This window comes from Pan troglodytes, chromosome 3 (genome assembly GCF_028858775.2).
Source record: "Pan troglodytes isolate AG18354 chromosome 3, NHGRI_mPanTro3-v2.0_pri, whole genome shotgun sequence".
NCBI classification, from domain to species: Eukaryota; Metazoa; Chordata; class Mammalia; order Primates; family Hominidae; genus Pan; species Pan troglodytes.
In genome coordinates, this window is record NC_072401.2 from 4,431,207 (window position 1) to 4,448,334 (window position 17,128).

The window sequence follows — 17,128 nt, forward strand, 5'->3', positions numbered from 1 at the left end:
TATTTTTTTAACTAACGTTATTTTAATTGACAAATCATAATTGTACCCATGTATGTGATGTTTTGATATGTGTATACAATGTGGGATGATTAGATCAAACTAATGAACACGTCCATCCCCTAATTTACTGACAATTTTCATGATGTGACATTTGAAATGTACCCACTCAGTTATTTTGAAAGATACATTATTGTTGACTATAGTCACGCTTCTGTGCTATAGATTTCAAAACATATAATCCAGCAACCCAACTTCTGGATATAGACCAAAAAAAAATCGAAATCAATATGTCGAAGGGATCCCTACATTCCTATGTTCACTGCAGCTCTATTCACAATAACCAAGATATAGAATCAACCTAAGTGTCCATCAATGGATGAAAGGATAAAGCAAATGTACTATATACACACAACGGAATACTATTAACCCTTAAAAAAGAAAGAAATCCGGTCATTTTCAACAACATAGATGAACTTGAAAGACATTGTGTTAAGTGAAATAAGCCCGGCACAGAAAGACAAATACTGCATGATTTTATTATATGTGGAATCTAAAGAGGTTGAACTCATAGAAATAGAGAGTAGGACAGTGGTTATCAGGGGCTGGGGTGAAGGAAAGGGAGGGGATAGGAGACACTGGTCAAAGGGTACAAAGTTTCTAATAGGAAGAATAAGTTTTGAACAAGCTAAACTCCTCTGAAAGCTCAGTTCCTCATCTGTAGAGCAGGGACACATCATTAACCTTCTAAGGATGTTGCTGTGAGAGTAAGAGATGATGTTCAGCACAACACCTAACACACAGTCAGGTCTCCTTAAGCTTGAACCTGCATCGCCATGACCTCTACATCACAGGACAGAAAGGCTCACAGCCAGTGTCTCAGTTCCCAATGAAGAGTGGATCCCAGACCAGGCTGAACAGCAGGATCCCTAGGGGATACCCCACCCTACTGAGTCAGAATCACCAAAGGTAGAGCCTGGGTATGTATGTATGTATGTGTGTGTGTGTGTGTGTGTGTGTGTGTGTGTGTGTGTGTGTGTGTGTGTGTGTATGTATGTATAAGAGACAGGGTCTTGCTCTGCAGTCCAGGCTGGAGTGCAGTGACACAATCATAGTTCACTGCAGCCTCAAATTACTCCTGGCCTCAATCCATCCTCCCATCTCAGCCTTCAGAGTAGCTGAGACTACTGGCGCATGCCACCAAGCACGGATACTTTTTTTTTTTCTTCCTTTTGGAGAGAGTCTCACTCTGTTGCCCAGGCTGGAGTGCAATGGCGCAATCTTGGCTCACTGCAACCTCTGTCTCCCGGGTTCAAGTGATTCTCATGCCTCAGCCTCCTGAGTAGCTAGGATTACAGGCATGCATCACCACACCAGGCTAATTTTGCTCTTTCATTGTTGTTTCTTGTTTGTTTTTCACAAATAGGACTTCTTATTTGCTACTGTTTTAAGTCTGAACTTTAAACAGATTCTTGGACTGGTGGTTCATATCCATCAGCTCATTCAACTTTAGCATGTGTCTCGTCCCTAGTGGGTTTCCAGAACTACTACCTTTACCACGAAGCTCCATGCCTTTCAAACCCAGGGTTCTCCAGCATTTTTACTTTTCTAATGAAGACATCATGAAGAGGATAGATTGGCAAGCCTTTTCTACATCCTTTCCAATGTTGTCTGGAATCAATTTATTGACCACTTCTTTCAAGTCATTTGTCTGCACCTCTCAGGTCATGATTTCCATCATCTTCTTCTGGATTTGGGGGACTGTTGGTGCTGAGCATAAGAGGTCTTCAGTATCAGATTGTTGTGTTTTTTAGTAAAACCAACACAAAACAGATGAAAGAAGTAACCATCAGTAGTCTTGACATCAACATGAGCTTCAATCATTGTTGAACATTTTTCAACCATGGAACATATTTTGTCACAAGTAAGACCCATGCCATTGAAGTTAGTCAGGCAGTTTTTGTCCTGCACATCTTCAGTAATCAGCTTGAATTTTCTATATGCAACTTCATCATTCTGCAAATCAGCAAGACTCATTTCAAACACTAGAAACTCGAGACCATCAGATGCAATTTGGGTTCCTTGGGTCCTGGTGACCAAGTCTTTCCAATATTTCTTATATTAAACATAGCAGGTGCTTTCACATCATACTGATCTTTCTTAGAGAATGGACCAACTACTTTCTTCTTAACTCCCTTTTTGCCACCTTTCATAAGGCACTTGTTCTTAACAACCGCCATGGTGTTGCTCAGAGTACCAAAAGGCTAAATTTTATATTTTTGGTAGAGACGGGATTTCACCATGTTGGCCAAGCTCATCTTGAACTGATGTCAGGTGATCTGCCCGCCTCAGCCTCCCAAAGTGCTGGGATTACAGGTGTGAGCCACTGCACCCAGCTGATATTTATTTTTTCTTTTTTTGTACAGACAGGGTCTTGCCATGTTGCCAAGGCTGGCCTGGAACTCCTGGCCTCGAGCAATCCTCCCAACACAGCCTCCCAAAGCACTGGGATTTCAGGTGTGAGCCACCATGCCCAGCCTGGAATCTATTTTTAAAGCCAATCAAGTGTTGAATAAAATTGCAACTTGGGCTGTTTTTTCTTTGCATTTTTTACATTTCAATGGTTTTTAATATATTCAGAGATATACGCAAACATTACCAGTCAATTTTAGAACATTTCATGACCTCAAAAAGAAACCTCATCCTCTTTAACTAACACCCCTATCCTCCCATGCCCCTACCAGCCCTAAGCAACCACTAATCGACTTCCTATTTCTATAGATTTCCATCCGAATGAAATCATGTAGAATGTGATCTTTCATCTGCTTTGAAGGCTCATCCACGCTGTAGCGTATGTACTTTCCTCCTTTTTGTGATCAAATAATATTCCACCATGTGGGTAGACAACAATCGGTGTCTCTCTTCATCTGGTGATGGGCATTTGGATTAATTCCCTCTTTGGGTTATTAGGAGTGATGCTACTGTAATTATTCATGTACATATTTTTGTGTGGACCTGTGCTTTCATTTTTGAATATGAAAATATGGCACATCTCCAAGGAAGACATACTAGTGGCCAATAAGCACATGAAAAGATGCTCAATGAAATTCATCATCAGGAAAACAGAAATCAAAACCACAATGAGATACCACTTCATGCCCATAAGGATGGCTAGAATCGAAGATAGAGAAAATTGGCCTGGTGCGGTGGCTAATGCCTGTAATCCCAGCACTTTGGGAGACCGAGGCAGGTGGATCACCTGAGGCCAGGAGTTTGAAACCAGCCTGGCCAACATGGTGAAACCCTGTCTCTATTAAAAAAAAATACAAAAATTAGCCAGGCATGGTTGCAGGTCACTATAATCCCAGCTACTCGGCAGGCTGAGGCAGGAGAGTAACTTGAATCTGGGAGGCAGAGGTTGCAGTGAGCTGAGATTGTGCCACTGCATTCCAACCTGGGCGACAGAGCAAGACTTTGTCTCAAAAAAAAAAAAAAATACAGAAAATAACAAGTGTTGGTGAGGATGCAGAGAAACTAGAACCTTCATACACTGCTGGTAGGAATTAAGATGGTGTAGCCACTGTGAGAAACAGTTTAACAACTTCCCAAACAATTCTATATGGAGTTACCAAATGACCCAGCAATTGTACTCCTAGGTATAGGCCCAACTTGGGCTCTTGTAATCTATGGAAAATGAACTATGGGTACTTGGCAAGAACAAAGAGGGAGGGAGGCAGAAATGTTGCCATGAGGACACATTGATTGGTCTCTAGTACACAGGGCTCCTACTGCAAATGGTCTCTAAATGACTTCATCAGTTGCTCATAAAAAAAAATCACCCTCTGCTCCAGTCGTGGAGGAAGAAGTATGGATTGGACCTGGTGAGCCACAGTAAGACTGACTGCTAAACTGTATGAATGATGAGGGGATTTGCACGTATAATCTTGACTGTACTAGATTTTTTATTTTATCCACTGTCTTTGAAAACCTAACTCTTGACTAAGAACTAACTTTCCTGTACTTGTTGTTGACTCTAAGTAAACTTCAAGTTCCACATAGTCCAAAGATGATGTGTTGAGAAATCTCTCAAAGGAAAAATGCCAAGATTGCAGGCAGAGTTATGCGGCAAATTTTGCAGAATTAACACAAATTGCACCTGTAGTTACGAAGCACAAAACATTTTCATGGGTAAAGGAAAAAGTGTTCTTCATTCTAGTAGATGCTGCAGGATGAGGGCAATCAAGGTGCTTGCCCAGCCAGAACTTGGGCTCTTACCTAATTTGTGTTAGAGTCAACCCTGATGGAGTCTGTATCTCAGTCATCTTTTTTTTGACATGGAATGTCGCTCTGTCTCCCAGGCTGGAATGCAGCGGTGTGATCTCAGCTCACTGCAACATCTGCCTCCTGGGTTCAAGCGATTCTCCTGCCTCAGCTTCCCAAGTAGATGGGACTACATGTGCATGCCACCATGCCTGGCTAATTTTTGTATTTTTAGTAGAGATGTTTCATCATGTTGGCCAGGCTGTGCTCAAACTCCTGCCCTCAAGTGATCCGCCTGCCTTGGCCTCCCAAAGTGCTGGGATTACAGGCATGAGCCACCATGCCAGACCTCAATCATCTTTTTATCCTCCACACTTGGCAAGTTCTAGACACACTGTGGTTCCATACAAGTTTGTTGAATAAACAGGAGACAGATAGAAAGTGGGAACTCTGGAAGTAGAGGAGATTCCAGAAATTGTGCATATTTCCCAAAAACTGTGGCCCAATTCCTCAGTCCTGCCAGAGTTTCTCTATCTCAACTCAAACCTTATGTGTGGGCCCAAGCACAGTGGCTCACACCTGTAATCCCAACACTTTAGGAGGCTGAGGTGGGCAGATCACTAGAGGCCAGGAGTTTGAGACCAGCCTGGCCAACATGGTGAAACCCTGTCTCTACTAAAAATACAAAAATTAGCCAGGCATGGTGGTGTGCACCTGTAGTCCCAGCTACTCAGGGGGCTGAGGCACAAGCATTGCTTGAACCCAGGAGGCGGAGGTTGCAGTGAGTCACAATTATGCCACTGTACTCTAGCCTAGACAATAAAGCAAGACTGTCTCAAAAGAAAAAAAAAAAACCCTTATGTGTGGGCCTTGTTACAGAATTAATGTGTATATGGACAATATGTACATGCGTGTATGTTAAGAGCATGAGTCATCCACAGGATTTTAGCAATGTCCATTTGGAAAGCTCAATGCTTTGGGCTTCCACTTGCTTTGCTGCCTCTGTCCTCAGAAGGAGGCTTCATCCTTCCATGTAACCAGCGAATCCTTTATGCAGAGATGTACACAACACACTCCTCTCCTTGGCTATGACACCTTGAAAGGCTCCTCTTGGTGGCCCCTGGTGTTCATTTCAGAGTAGTTCAAATTAAGGTGATCAGCTTTCATGCCAATCACTCTGCACATCACTCCTATTATGACCAATTTTTCTAAATGCTTTATTGAATTATTACTTAAAGAAATGTGCACATAGAAGAGGTCAACACAGTACTTTTCTTACAAACTGAACATACTGGCCAGGCGCAGTGGCTCATGCCTGTCATCCCAGCACTTTGGGAGGCTGAGGTGAGCAGATTGCTTGAGCCCAGGAGCTCAAGACCAGCCTGGGCAACATAGTGAGACCCCCCTCTCTACAAAAAATAAATAAATACAAAAATTAGGCAACAGTGATGGCACATGCCTGTAGTCCAGCTACTCAGGAGGGCTGAGGTGGGAGGACTGCTTGAGCCCAGGAGGCAGAGGCTGCAGTGAGCCATGACGGTGCCACTGTGCTCCAGCCTGGGTGACAGAGCAAGATCCTGCCTCAAAACAACAACAACAACAACAACAACAACTGAACATCTCCATATTACCGACACCCAATTCAAGAAACAAAATATTACAGCCCCTTCCAGGATATTCCTGGGGTCTCTTCCATCTCTACTAACCCCTGACTACAAACAGCCTCCACCTATTTCACCTGACACTGTACTTCATGAAAGCAGCAGTTCTCAGATGGGGGCTATTCTGCCCCCTGGGGACATTAGGCAATATCTGGAGTCACTGGGGGTTGTCTCTTCTTGGGGGGAGTTGTGTTACTGCATCCAGCGAGTCCAGGGATCCAGAGATGCCGCTCAACATATTAAACTGCACAGGGAACTCCCACACATACAACAGAGAAATTGCTGAGCCGAAATGTCAGCAGCATCACAGCTGACACCCTGACATACACAGAATCACACAGTATCTGCTCTTTTGTGCTCAGAATCTCTTTCATTCTAATCATTTCATAGGAAACAGAAATGCCATTTGGAAGCAGGTAGAGTAGAAAACAAAGAAGATCCAGAATTTTTTTTTTTAATCAGCCTGGTGCCTTTAGAGCTAGGATTTAGTTTCCATTCTTTCTGTCTCATTTTCAAGTGATTTTTCTTCAAATGGCATCTGCTAGGCTCAAGACCCGGAGATCCCCACAAAGCTGAGATTCACATGGGAATTTTGTACACACCAACACAGGTATACACTGCCCTTTACATGCAGACATCCACCCACAGATACACACATCCGGAGACCAAGACAGAAAGCAAACTCCACCATAAAAGCATGGTTCCCCGAACAGGAGAAACGCATCATTCACTCCACGGAGGTACCTATTGGTTTAATTCAGCCTCTGATAATCAGGCCGTTGCCAAGCCCAGCTCTGAAAATCTTCCCCTCTAGGAAAGAGAGATAGATTTTTTCTTTACTCAAGAATATAGATCTAAAAAAAACAAACACTTCTGCACCTCAAAGCAGGCTCTACCTCCTGAGCTACACATATTGATCAGCATTTTATTGTCAATTTTCTTTTATCTGAACTGGAGAAAAATATAACCTAATTATGTTCTTACTGACAGTTTGCAATCAGTTACACTAAATCCAATTCTCTGGGTTCTCATGATTAATATGTTTAATTTGGGGGACAACAAAGCAAAAGCATTGGTCGTGTTTTAATATAATTAGTACAGGATATATCTAAGGGGTTCAAGTATCACTGTAGGAAGAAGCTCATTCTGCAGTAAAAGGGGGATTCTGCCACTAGGATTGAGTTAGGGTGGTTCATGCCTGCACCATTTCATCAATGTCCCTCCAAGGGTCCATGGAATGTGGAATGGGAAAACTGAAATATTACAAGTCTTGGCTAAGCTTTTATTAAGGCATGTTAGGAGCTGATAAAATAACCTGGTCTTTATAGACATCCCACACTGTTAGTTCTCTAAGCTACAGATTCTCAGATTTTTCTATTTTATAAACCAGTAAAAATATTTTTTTAATTTGAGAACCAACATAAGGTTGCCATTTTTTTTTCTTTTTGGAAAGAAGGAACGTTTTTAAACTACCAGTTTCACACACACACACACACAAACATGCACACACACATACACATAGAAATTCCAACATGATTTGTCAGAATAGGTGAGGTTTTGCTGCAATAACAAACAACTCCTAAATCTTGGTAACTTCAAACATCAGAAGTTGTTTTTCTCACTCATGCTACATCTGCAGGGAGGTGTGGGGTGCTCTGTTTCCCATCAAACTTGCCCTAAGACTAAGGCTAATGAGGGTTGCATTACCTCGAGTATCACCAAGCAGGGAACAGAGGGAGAAGAATGCTAGAGAGCCCTGAACGAAGAATTAAATGCCCCAGGCTAGAAGTCTCACACTGCACCTCTGCCCCCAGCCTCTTGGCCAGTACTAGCCACATCCCCTCCCCCACCACAGGGCAATGCATGAAGACAGGAGAATTGGATACATTACAAATTTCTACCCCATGGCATTTCATAAAAGAGAAAAAAATGCAAATACAAAAATGTTTTAATAGAATAGAATATATACATTTTTAGAATAAAGAACAATCCTCCAAAAAGGACAGCTGGTGGTGTTTCACCAATGGGCACATTTCTGTGACATTTTCTCTGTTTTTCCATTTTACCCTTGATCTATGAACATTTTATACAGATGGTCCAAAGAACACCATTTGGGGACCACTGCTCTAATCAGGTGATGAAAACGGCCCCAAGAACAGAGCACAGTCTCTTTAGCAAAGACCCAGCAGGGCCAAGGTGACCATGTTCTCACCATCAATGTGCAGACATCCACCTGCAGCATCCTCACATCCCAACATCAAACAGTGGCTCTTTATAGCTTGATTCTAATGCCCTTTGATCTTCATAATCACTGTAAAACTCTCTTGCCCCAAGATCTAACATCACCACTCTAGCTACATCCTGCAACTGTTCACCTCTCCTGCCTCCTCATCCCTCTAAACTTCTCTTCACAACCTCATGTTTCCTTCTTGCTTTACCTTCCTGCTCAGCCTGGACCTTACAGTCACCTTCTTCTTGAAATGTGCTCCTGAACTCGTTCTTCCCTGCCTTCAACCACACCCACCTGGAAAATCTCCATACCCCATTGATGACTTGCCTCGCAACTGCCCAAGGGCTGCTGAATGATACTGGAAAGAATCACAACATGGATCTGGTAGTTCCACTAAATAATCTCACCATCCAACTCTAGGGTAGACTTCACTTGTGCTCAGCAATATTTTTAAGCATCACAAATAAATTCCAAACCATATTTGCTAGAACAATTAACTTTAAACCTCTTCCATATCTCAAAGCCCCCCAAACCCATCCCTAGGGATTTCAGAGCCCAGAGTTGAGTTCTCTCAACTCACTTCTATCTCACCCCTAGATCACTGTACCTTGACCCTCTTCCTCTGCCTTTCCCATCTTATAAGGAGTAGCATCCTTCTCCTTTCCCAAGCTACCTTCTCCACTTGTGCCTCATTTGAGACCTGCCTTTATCACCCGTTCCCTTGGAACTCCCATGACTCACCACCTTCACTTGTCATTTCACTCATAAATATTTTGCACCATGTATGTGCCAGCCGTTTAACATATAGTCATGCTTAAGTCTCCACATGCTAACAAGAAAAACCTTGATTATCCCTGATATGCCCTCAAGTCATTACCCTCCCCGCTCCTTTCCTGTGTTCCCAAACTTTGCTGATCTTCATCAATCCCTCTGATGCAGATGACTCCGAAGTTTGCATCCTATTAGGTTGGTGCAAAAGTAATTTCGGATTTTGTCATTGAAAGTAATGGCAAAAACAGCAATTATTTTTGTACCAGCCTATTATCTTTTCTCCTTCTACCAAACTTTGTCCCTGAGCCATCTCATCACCTAAAACTACCTCCTCCATGCAGTTGATTCCCAGGTCTGTATTATTCTATTGAAAGTCCATTCCCCAACTTTCTCAGCTAGAATAACAGAAGCCCAATTAGAATTCATGCTACCAGCTTCCCACCACCACCACCACCACCGTCGCCCTGCCATTGTTAGCAAAACCATCTCTTGAGTGGAGCTCAAAGATTTGTAATCTCCCACTCCCCAGAAAGATAACTTCAGACTCAGCCTAGAAGTAAAGATCCTCCAGATATGGCCTCAACTACCCTCCAACCCATGTCCCCAGTGCATCCCGTTGATTCTCCCTTCAGTGGAGTTAAAATGGAGTGAGTGTTTTTCTTTCACATGCTCCTGGTGTTCTTCCACAAATACAATTTTCACCTCTTGAATATTTTCAAGGATTCTCCATGCTACACACAGTGAAATCCAAACTCCCCGTCAGGACCCCAGTCTTCCCAAACCCTCTTTGCATTTTTCTGCCTCCATGCTTTTCCTTGGGTCATCCTCTTCTCTAATATAACCTTGTGTATTATTCTAGGTTCTCCAGAGAAAGAGCAGAGAGATAGAGGTAGAGCTATACACATAGAGAGAGACAGATTGATTTGTTGTAAGGGATGGCTCACATGGTTATGGAGGCTAAGGAGTCCTAGAGTCTGCAGCCAGCAAGCTGGGGACCCAGGACAGCCAATGATATAGTTCCAACTCGAGTCCACATCTACACTCAGGAGAAGGTTGATATCCCAGCTCAAATATAATCAGGTAAAAAGAGCAAATTCTCTGTGACTCTACCATTTTGTTTTGTTCAGGCCTTCAGTGGATTGGATGAGGCTCACCCACATTGGGGAGGACAATCTGCTTTATTCAGTCTAGCAATTAAATGTTATCCTCATCCAGAATACCTCAGAGACACACCCAGAATAATGTGTAGCCAAATATCTGGGCACCCCACAACCCAGTCAAATTGATACGTAACACTAACCATCATGTCTTGCTTCTACTCTCTCCCCATTACTGCATGGCCAAATCCTTCCCTTATTTCAAGGCTTAGTTCAAATGTTACCTCTTAACTAAGCCTTCCCTGCTAACCCCAAATATTAATAGAATTGGTTTCTCCCTTCTCTGATGTCTCAAAATACGTTGTGTGTTTCTCTTTTACTGTATTTATTACAAAGTCCCTTATAAATCAAGACAGGGATTCCCAGACAAATTATCAAAAGAGTATAAAAGAAGTCTTCTTTGAGTGTGAAATATCTCATGGAATATAGCACATGGCCTCTTCATGAAGAAACTACTGGGAGAGAAGAAGACAAGCTGGAAGAGACCAGGGAAAGGGGGTTAGTACAAAGCACAATGAGACTGGGCTCATACAGTGGCTCACACCTGTAATCCCAGCACTTTGGGAGGCCAAGGCCGGCGGATCACGAGGTCAGGAGACTGAGACCATCCTGGCTAACACGGTGAAACCCCGTCCCTACAAAAAATAAAAAAAGTTAGCCAGGCATAGTGGCGGGCACCTGTAGTCCCAGCTACTCGGGAGGCTGAGGAAGGAGAATGGTGTGAACCCGTGAGGCAGAGCTTGCAGTGAGCCGAGATCGCACCACTGCACTCAAGCCTGGGTGACAGAGCAAGACTCCATCTCAAAAAATAAAAAAAAAAGAAAGCACAATGAAATGTCAGTGGATGGGTGCCTATAATTTCTAATGGAAATAGAGTATAATCCAAGAATTTTATAGCCAGCTAAATTATTGCCCAATCAAAACAGGCAAAAGACATGATCACATGTTGAAGAACTTAAAGAATACAGTATTTCTGAGGTCTTTAAAAAAAAAGTCTTCATAATAAAATTTAGTCAGCCAAGAAATTAAAAAATAAGCAACTGGTGAATTGAATGACCATGACAAAAGGCTAATTATGAGAGGTGAATCCATTTAAAAATAGGACTATGATTGCAGAACAGAAAGAGAAGGTGGTCAACCTTAACAACATAAAACAACCTAGAAATAACTAGTTTCCAGCGGTAAAGGGAGGGACTGTAGGAAGGAGAAGTGCTAATGCCCTTTATTAAGTCAATTAATCAGGTCTAAAATTGAAACGTGGTTTTAAATATATAACTTCTTGTTTATTTTCCTCCCTAACTACCTGAGGATCAACCACCATGATGAATGACACAGTAATTATCTGGACCGGGAAGTTCATGACCAATCGACCACTCCAGAGGAAACAAATGGTCACCAATGTCCTTCACTCCGGAAAGGCAACAAAATGTACAAGACCACAATGGATGTCATCTTCATATTAATAGTTGGACTCAGAACCCATGTTGGTGGTGGTTAAACAATGGGCTTTGGCATGCTATCTGGTTCTTTGAATTATGCAAACAAAAATGAACTCAAACATAGACTTTCAAGACACGGCTGGCATGAGAAGAAGATGACCTCATGAAAACAGCAAAAGGAATGCAAGGGCAGAATGACGTCCAGAGACTGCAAAGGCCAATGTCAGTGCTGGCAAAAAGCAAAAGGAGTAAAGATTTTGCAATGATTTATTTGCAGTGACTGTACAGATTTTTCATGAGATGATCAATCAACTGTAAAGACTTTTACATATATATAAAACATCTTAATATTTTTCATCATCTTTGATTTCTTAGATGTTCTAGAAACTGATTTTTAGTGAGGAAAAACTACATTTATCTGAGTTGACCAGTTCCTTCAGTTTCACTTCCATTTCTTTTTCTTCTGATAAATTTACACAGCATTCAATTTGCTACTTCTTGTTTTTAAAATCTCATTTTGTGTGATCAGAAGTGTCTGTTCATGTCTCTAGCCATCTTTGTGCATAGCAAGGAATGCTGTTCACTTAATATTAGGAGGTTTATTTCTTGGGGTCGTGAGATTTTCGGTGATTTCTCTCCCTTTTTGTACTTTTCTGTATTCAGTAATTTTTTGAGACAATGTCACCAATGTCCTTCATATTAATATTTGGACTCAGAACCCATTTTGGTGGTGGTTAAACAATTGTCACCCACATTGCAGTGCAGCGGTACGATCTCAGCTGACCAAACCTCTGCCTCCCAGGCTTAAGCGATTCTCCTGCCTCAGCTTCCCCTGTAGCTGGGATTACAGGCGCGCAACACTACCGCCTGGCTAATTTTTATATTTTTAGTAGAGGTGGGGTTTCACCTTGTTGGCCAGGCTGTTCTTGAACTCCTGACCTCAAATGATCCACCCGCCTTGGCCTCCCAAAGTGCTAGGATTACAGGTGTGAGCCACCGTGCCCAGCCTTTTCTGTATTAAATTTTAAAAAACGCAATATTTAAAATAATCATCATTCTTTTTGAATCTACTTTGTATTATAGGTATCCAAATACTCACCTATTCTCTCTTACGTGATGACAAACTTGTTGAAATGTCATTTCATTTTGTGGCTCCAGCCCCAGGGATTCTGACTCTGATTCTAAAGGGTCTGCATGCAGAGTGAGCAAGGCGCCTGGATGATTCTCTTGCAGGTGTTTGAAGGGCAGGAGTTTGAGACACCCTGATGCAAAAGAACGAACCCTCAAGGAATTTGGCTGTACATGTATTTTCCTTCCTAGCACAGGAAACGACAGAAAGATTATCCAATCAGTACCACTCATAGCACCTGATTATATGTGTATGAGGAATTGAGAAATGGTTTGATCAAGGCTGAAGACCTAAAAAGAGGTTTTCTCTTGGACACCAAGTCCCCATCTCATGCGTGGCTGAGTTAGTAGAAACTGAGGATGATGCTTCTTCCTCTAGCATTGGTATCCCATGGATTTGTTCAGTAGATAAAGTACCTCCATCCCCCAATATCCCCAAGCTCTATCCCAGTTTCCTCACATACACTTTTTTTTTTTTTTGAGACAGAGTCACGCTCTGTCACCCAGGCTGGAGTGCAGTGCAGTGGTGCAAACTCAGCTCACTGCAACCTCCACCTCCCAGGTTCAAGCGATTCTCCTGCCTCAGCCTCCTGAGTAGGCACCCGCCACCACGCCTGGCTAATTTTTGTATTTTTAATAGAGACAGGATTTTACCGTGTTGGTCAGGATGGTCTTGATCTCTTGACCTCCTGATCCACCTACCTTGGCTTCCCAAAGTCCTGGGATTACAGGTGTGAGCCACCACGCCTAGCCTGAGACTTTCAAGTAAAGCCACAATGGACCACAGAGCTTAGACATCAGAGCTAGCATGGAATCCCTGTCATTAAATCTTGAGATCTTATTATGTTTGCTCAAAGAAAAAAATAATCACAATTGACATTTTGAGGAGAAGACATCTGAATGTAAACTTGATCTTAGAGGATATTAAGGAATTGCTGGTAATTTGATTAGGTATGACGATGATCATATAAAAAATGCCCTCATGTTTTTAGAGGGAAAGTAAATTACGTAGGGGTGAATATCATGATGCAATTACAAAACTACTGTAAACTATTTTTTAAATACTTCAGAAAAACAAATGGAGTAAATATTACAAACTTTAATAGTTTTTAAACCTATGTGATCGGTATATGATAGCTCATTAGTCTCTCTACTTTTATGTATATTGAAAATTTTTCATAATACTAATAAAAAAAAACCTTGGCCAGGCACAGCAGCTCATGCCTGTAATCCCAGCACTTTGGAAGGCCGAGGTGGATGGAGGACTGCTTGAGCCCAGGAGTTTGAGACCAGCCTAGGCAACATGGTGAATCCTCATCTCTACAAAAAACAGACAAATTAGTCAGGCATGGTGGTGTGCACCTGCAGTCCCAGCTACTCAGGAGGCTGAGGTGGGAGGATCACCTGAGCCCAGAAGGTCAAGGCTGCAGTGAGCCAAGGTCATGCCACTGCACTCCAGCCTGGGCGACAGACCCTGTCTCAAACAAACAAGCAAACCAAAACCCTCTTGGTCCCATTTCCCCAAAAAATGATTTTTTTGAGATCTTACCATCTCCTGGCTTGGTGCAGAGTACAGGAAATCAAGACAAAGTACAGCACACAAGGAATAAGGAGGGAGGGAAGTGTGGGGGAGGCTGACTCTGTGGACTCTCCCAGCTCAGTCGACCCATGCGCCTTGCTTCATGGAAGAAAGGAATGGAAGATGAATCGTGCCTTTCACACACAGTGACCTTCCTCACTAGTAAATGTGCCTCCAGAATTGTCCAAGAGGTCAGTGCCACAGCCAGGCTGGCTGCATGAGACTCACCTGCGAGCTTTTGCAAACATAGGCCCCTATTTGGTCCACATGTATTCATCTCTTGGAGAGGAGGAGAGAGGCAGAACAAGGAAAAGGATGGGAAGAAACCAGCCTTGTGCACAGGAGGATGCTGGGATTCCTCCTGCACGTTTAGCGCAATGCAGCCTATTTTACAAGGTCACAGAAGCTCAGAGAGGTAAACCTGCCCAGGTTCTCATAGTTTGTAACTGGCAAAACCTGCCCAAATCTCTGTCTCTAGAGATATTTCCACTTGCTTCAACTCTGGAGCTGTCTTAGTTGTAAAGATGACAGATTCCACTGATCACTCACTTTTGTTTGCAGATATTGCCTGAGGTCCCTTGTGAATATTTAGGTGAGGGCTGTTTTTTTGAGTTTTTTTTGTTTGTTTGTTTCTTGGTTTTTTTTACAAAGCAATCTTGTGGAAAGAACCCAAAGTGGCTCCCCCATTTAAGACCCTGTAAACAGGGAGACCACAGTCTGGAGTCCTGGTGTGGTTTCCACACCTTCCTTAGATTTCCCTGTGTGTAAAATCCAACAACAATCTTTGACAAATTGCCTCCCCTAGGGGAGAGATGGAGGAAGTGTTAACTTTGCTTTTTTTTTTTTTTTTTCTTCTGTTTTCAGACAGAGCCTTGCTCTGTCGCCCAGGCTGGAGTGCAGTGGAGCCATCTCAGCTCACTGCAACCTCTGCCTCCTGAGTTCAAATGATTCTTGTGCCTCGGCCACCTGAGTAGCTGGGACTACAGGCAGACGCCACCACACCTGGCTAATTTTTGTATTTTTAGTAGAGATGGGGTTTCACATATTGGCCAGGCTGGTATCGAACTCCTGGTCTCAAGTGATCCGCCCCCCTCAGCCTCTCAAAGTGCTAGAACTACAGGCATGAGCCACCATGCCCAGCCACTTTGCCATTTTTTTTAATAGACAGCTTCGAGGTCCAGTATGAGTTCACAAATTAGGAAACATCACAGGCAAAGAAGAACACTTTGCATTCAAATAGCAGAATGTTTTCATTTTCAAAGAGCTCTCACCTGCCATCTAATCTTGTCTTCCTAGCAGTCCTGGGAAAGAAGCAGATGTGGTTTCCGATCCCACTTTCCAGAAGAGGAGACTGAGGCAGAGGCTTTGCAGATACACAAAGGACATGTGAGGACAGGCGAAGGTCATGATCATTGTCAGCCCCTCCCCCAACTTGACATTCCCAGATCTGGTGGACTTCCAACCAGAGGAGAGAGAAGGACTGGATCACTCAACTCTGCCATGGGTGCCAGGACCAAATTTTTCCATGGCTAACTCGGTCACATCCTGTCTGGGATCTCCAACTACTACCCATCCCACAAGTCTCAGCTAAAACAGCAATTCAATGAGGAACTTTTTTCTGAGGCTCCAGGATTGGGCCAGGCCCACTCCATGGCTCTCTGCCCTTCCCCTACTGCAGAACTTAGCACCCGTATGTCACTATTGGTTCAAACATGTGTCTTTCGTATGCTCTCCACGTTATCTGCAGCATCTGCCAAGAATAATAATGAATGGTAAAACCTAATTTCTATTGAGTGTCGATGATGCACTTTTAACCTGACATCTTATTTAATCCTCACTACATCTGCAAGAGTAGAAGCTATTAATAGCCAATTTTCAGATAAGAAAATCAAAACACAATTTCTATAACTTACCCAAGCAGCTAGCTAGGAGGCAGCTCAGTTTGAGCCCAGGGAATCATATTCTAGAGACCGTGTTCTCAATTACTAGAGCAGGTACCTCCCCAGAATCTAGCAGGTGGTTAACGAGTCTTTGTGGAATAAATGAACAGAAGGACAAGCAGATGGATGGATACATAGGTGGGTGGGTGGATAGATGGGTGGATGGAAAGATGGGTGGGCGGGCAGGTGGATGAATGAATGGATGGTTGAGTCGGTGAAGGGATGGCTGGGTTGGTGGAGAAATGGATGAGTGGGTGATGGGGTGGAGGGATAGATAAATGGATGGACGGGTGTGTGGATAGATGGGTAGATGAGTGAATGGGTGGATAGATGCATGGGTGAGTGGATGGATAGATGGGTTGGTGGGTGGGTAGGTGGATGATAGTTGGGTGCATAAGAGAGTGGGTTGGATAGATAGATGGGTGGGTGGGTGGATAGACGGGTAGGTGGGTGGATGGATGGATGCATGTCTGGATGGATGGATGGATGGATGGATGGATGGATAGAAGGAGGGGTGGACGGGTGGACGGACAGATGAACAGACGGACTTGAGCATTTATTCGGGGTCCTCCAAAGAATTGAGTGATTTCCTAGGGTGTGTCATCACCTGCAGGTGGGTGGGCAAGGGGCTTGCCTCTGTAATACTCATGATTATGGGTAGTGCTCAGCCTTAGTCGCCACTCTCAGAACACTTTATTGACTAGGAAATTCAAAACTGGCATTGACAACTAATGCAAATTGCAGCTATAACTAACAGAAGATGTTGAGCTGATGACAGCTGGGCAACCAATAATCAATAACTTGGCTGGGTCATGTTACTGCCATGTTGGGCTGGTAGAGCCAGGGGTTCCTTAATCCCCCCATCACATTGAGGATGCTTATCAAGACTTCCCCAACCATGGGGACAGGGATCTTATCAAATACTTGCAGTTCACCCCAAAAGGCTCACCCTCTTCGTTCCACCTG

At 43.2% G+C, this 17,128-nt stretch overlaps 2 pseudogenes; one reads left to right on the forward strand and one right to left on the reverse strand.

Moving 5' to 3' along the window:
• Positions 1-1,017: 1,017 nt before the first annotated feature.
• LOC129143681 (small ribosomal subunit protein eS1-like) lies at positions 1,018-3,263 on the reverse strand (annotated as a pseudogene).
• Positions 3,264-6,259: 2,996 nt separating this feature from the next.
• On the forward strand, positions 6,260-11,868 carry LOC134809854 (small ribosomal subunit protein eS24-like; annotated as a pseudogene).
• Positions 11,869-17,128: the final 5,260 nt, after the last annotated feature.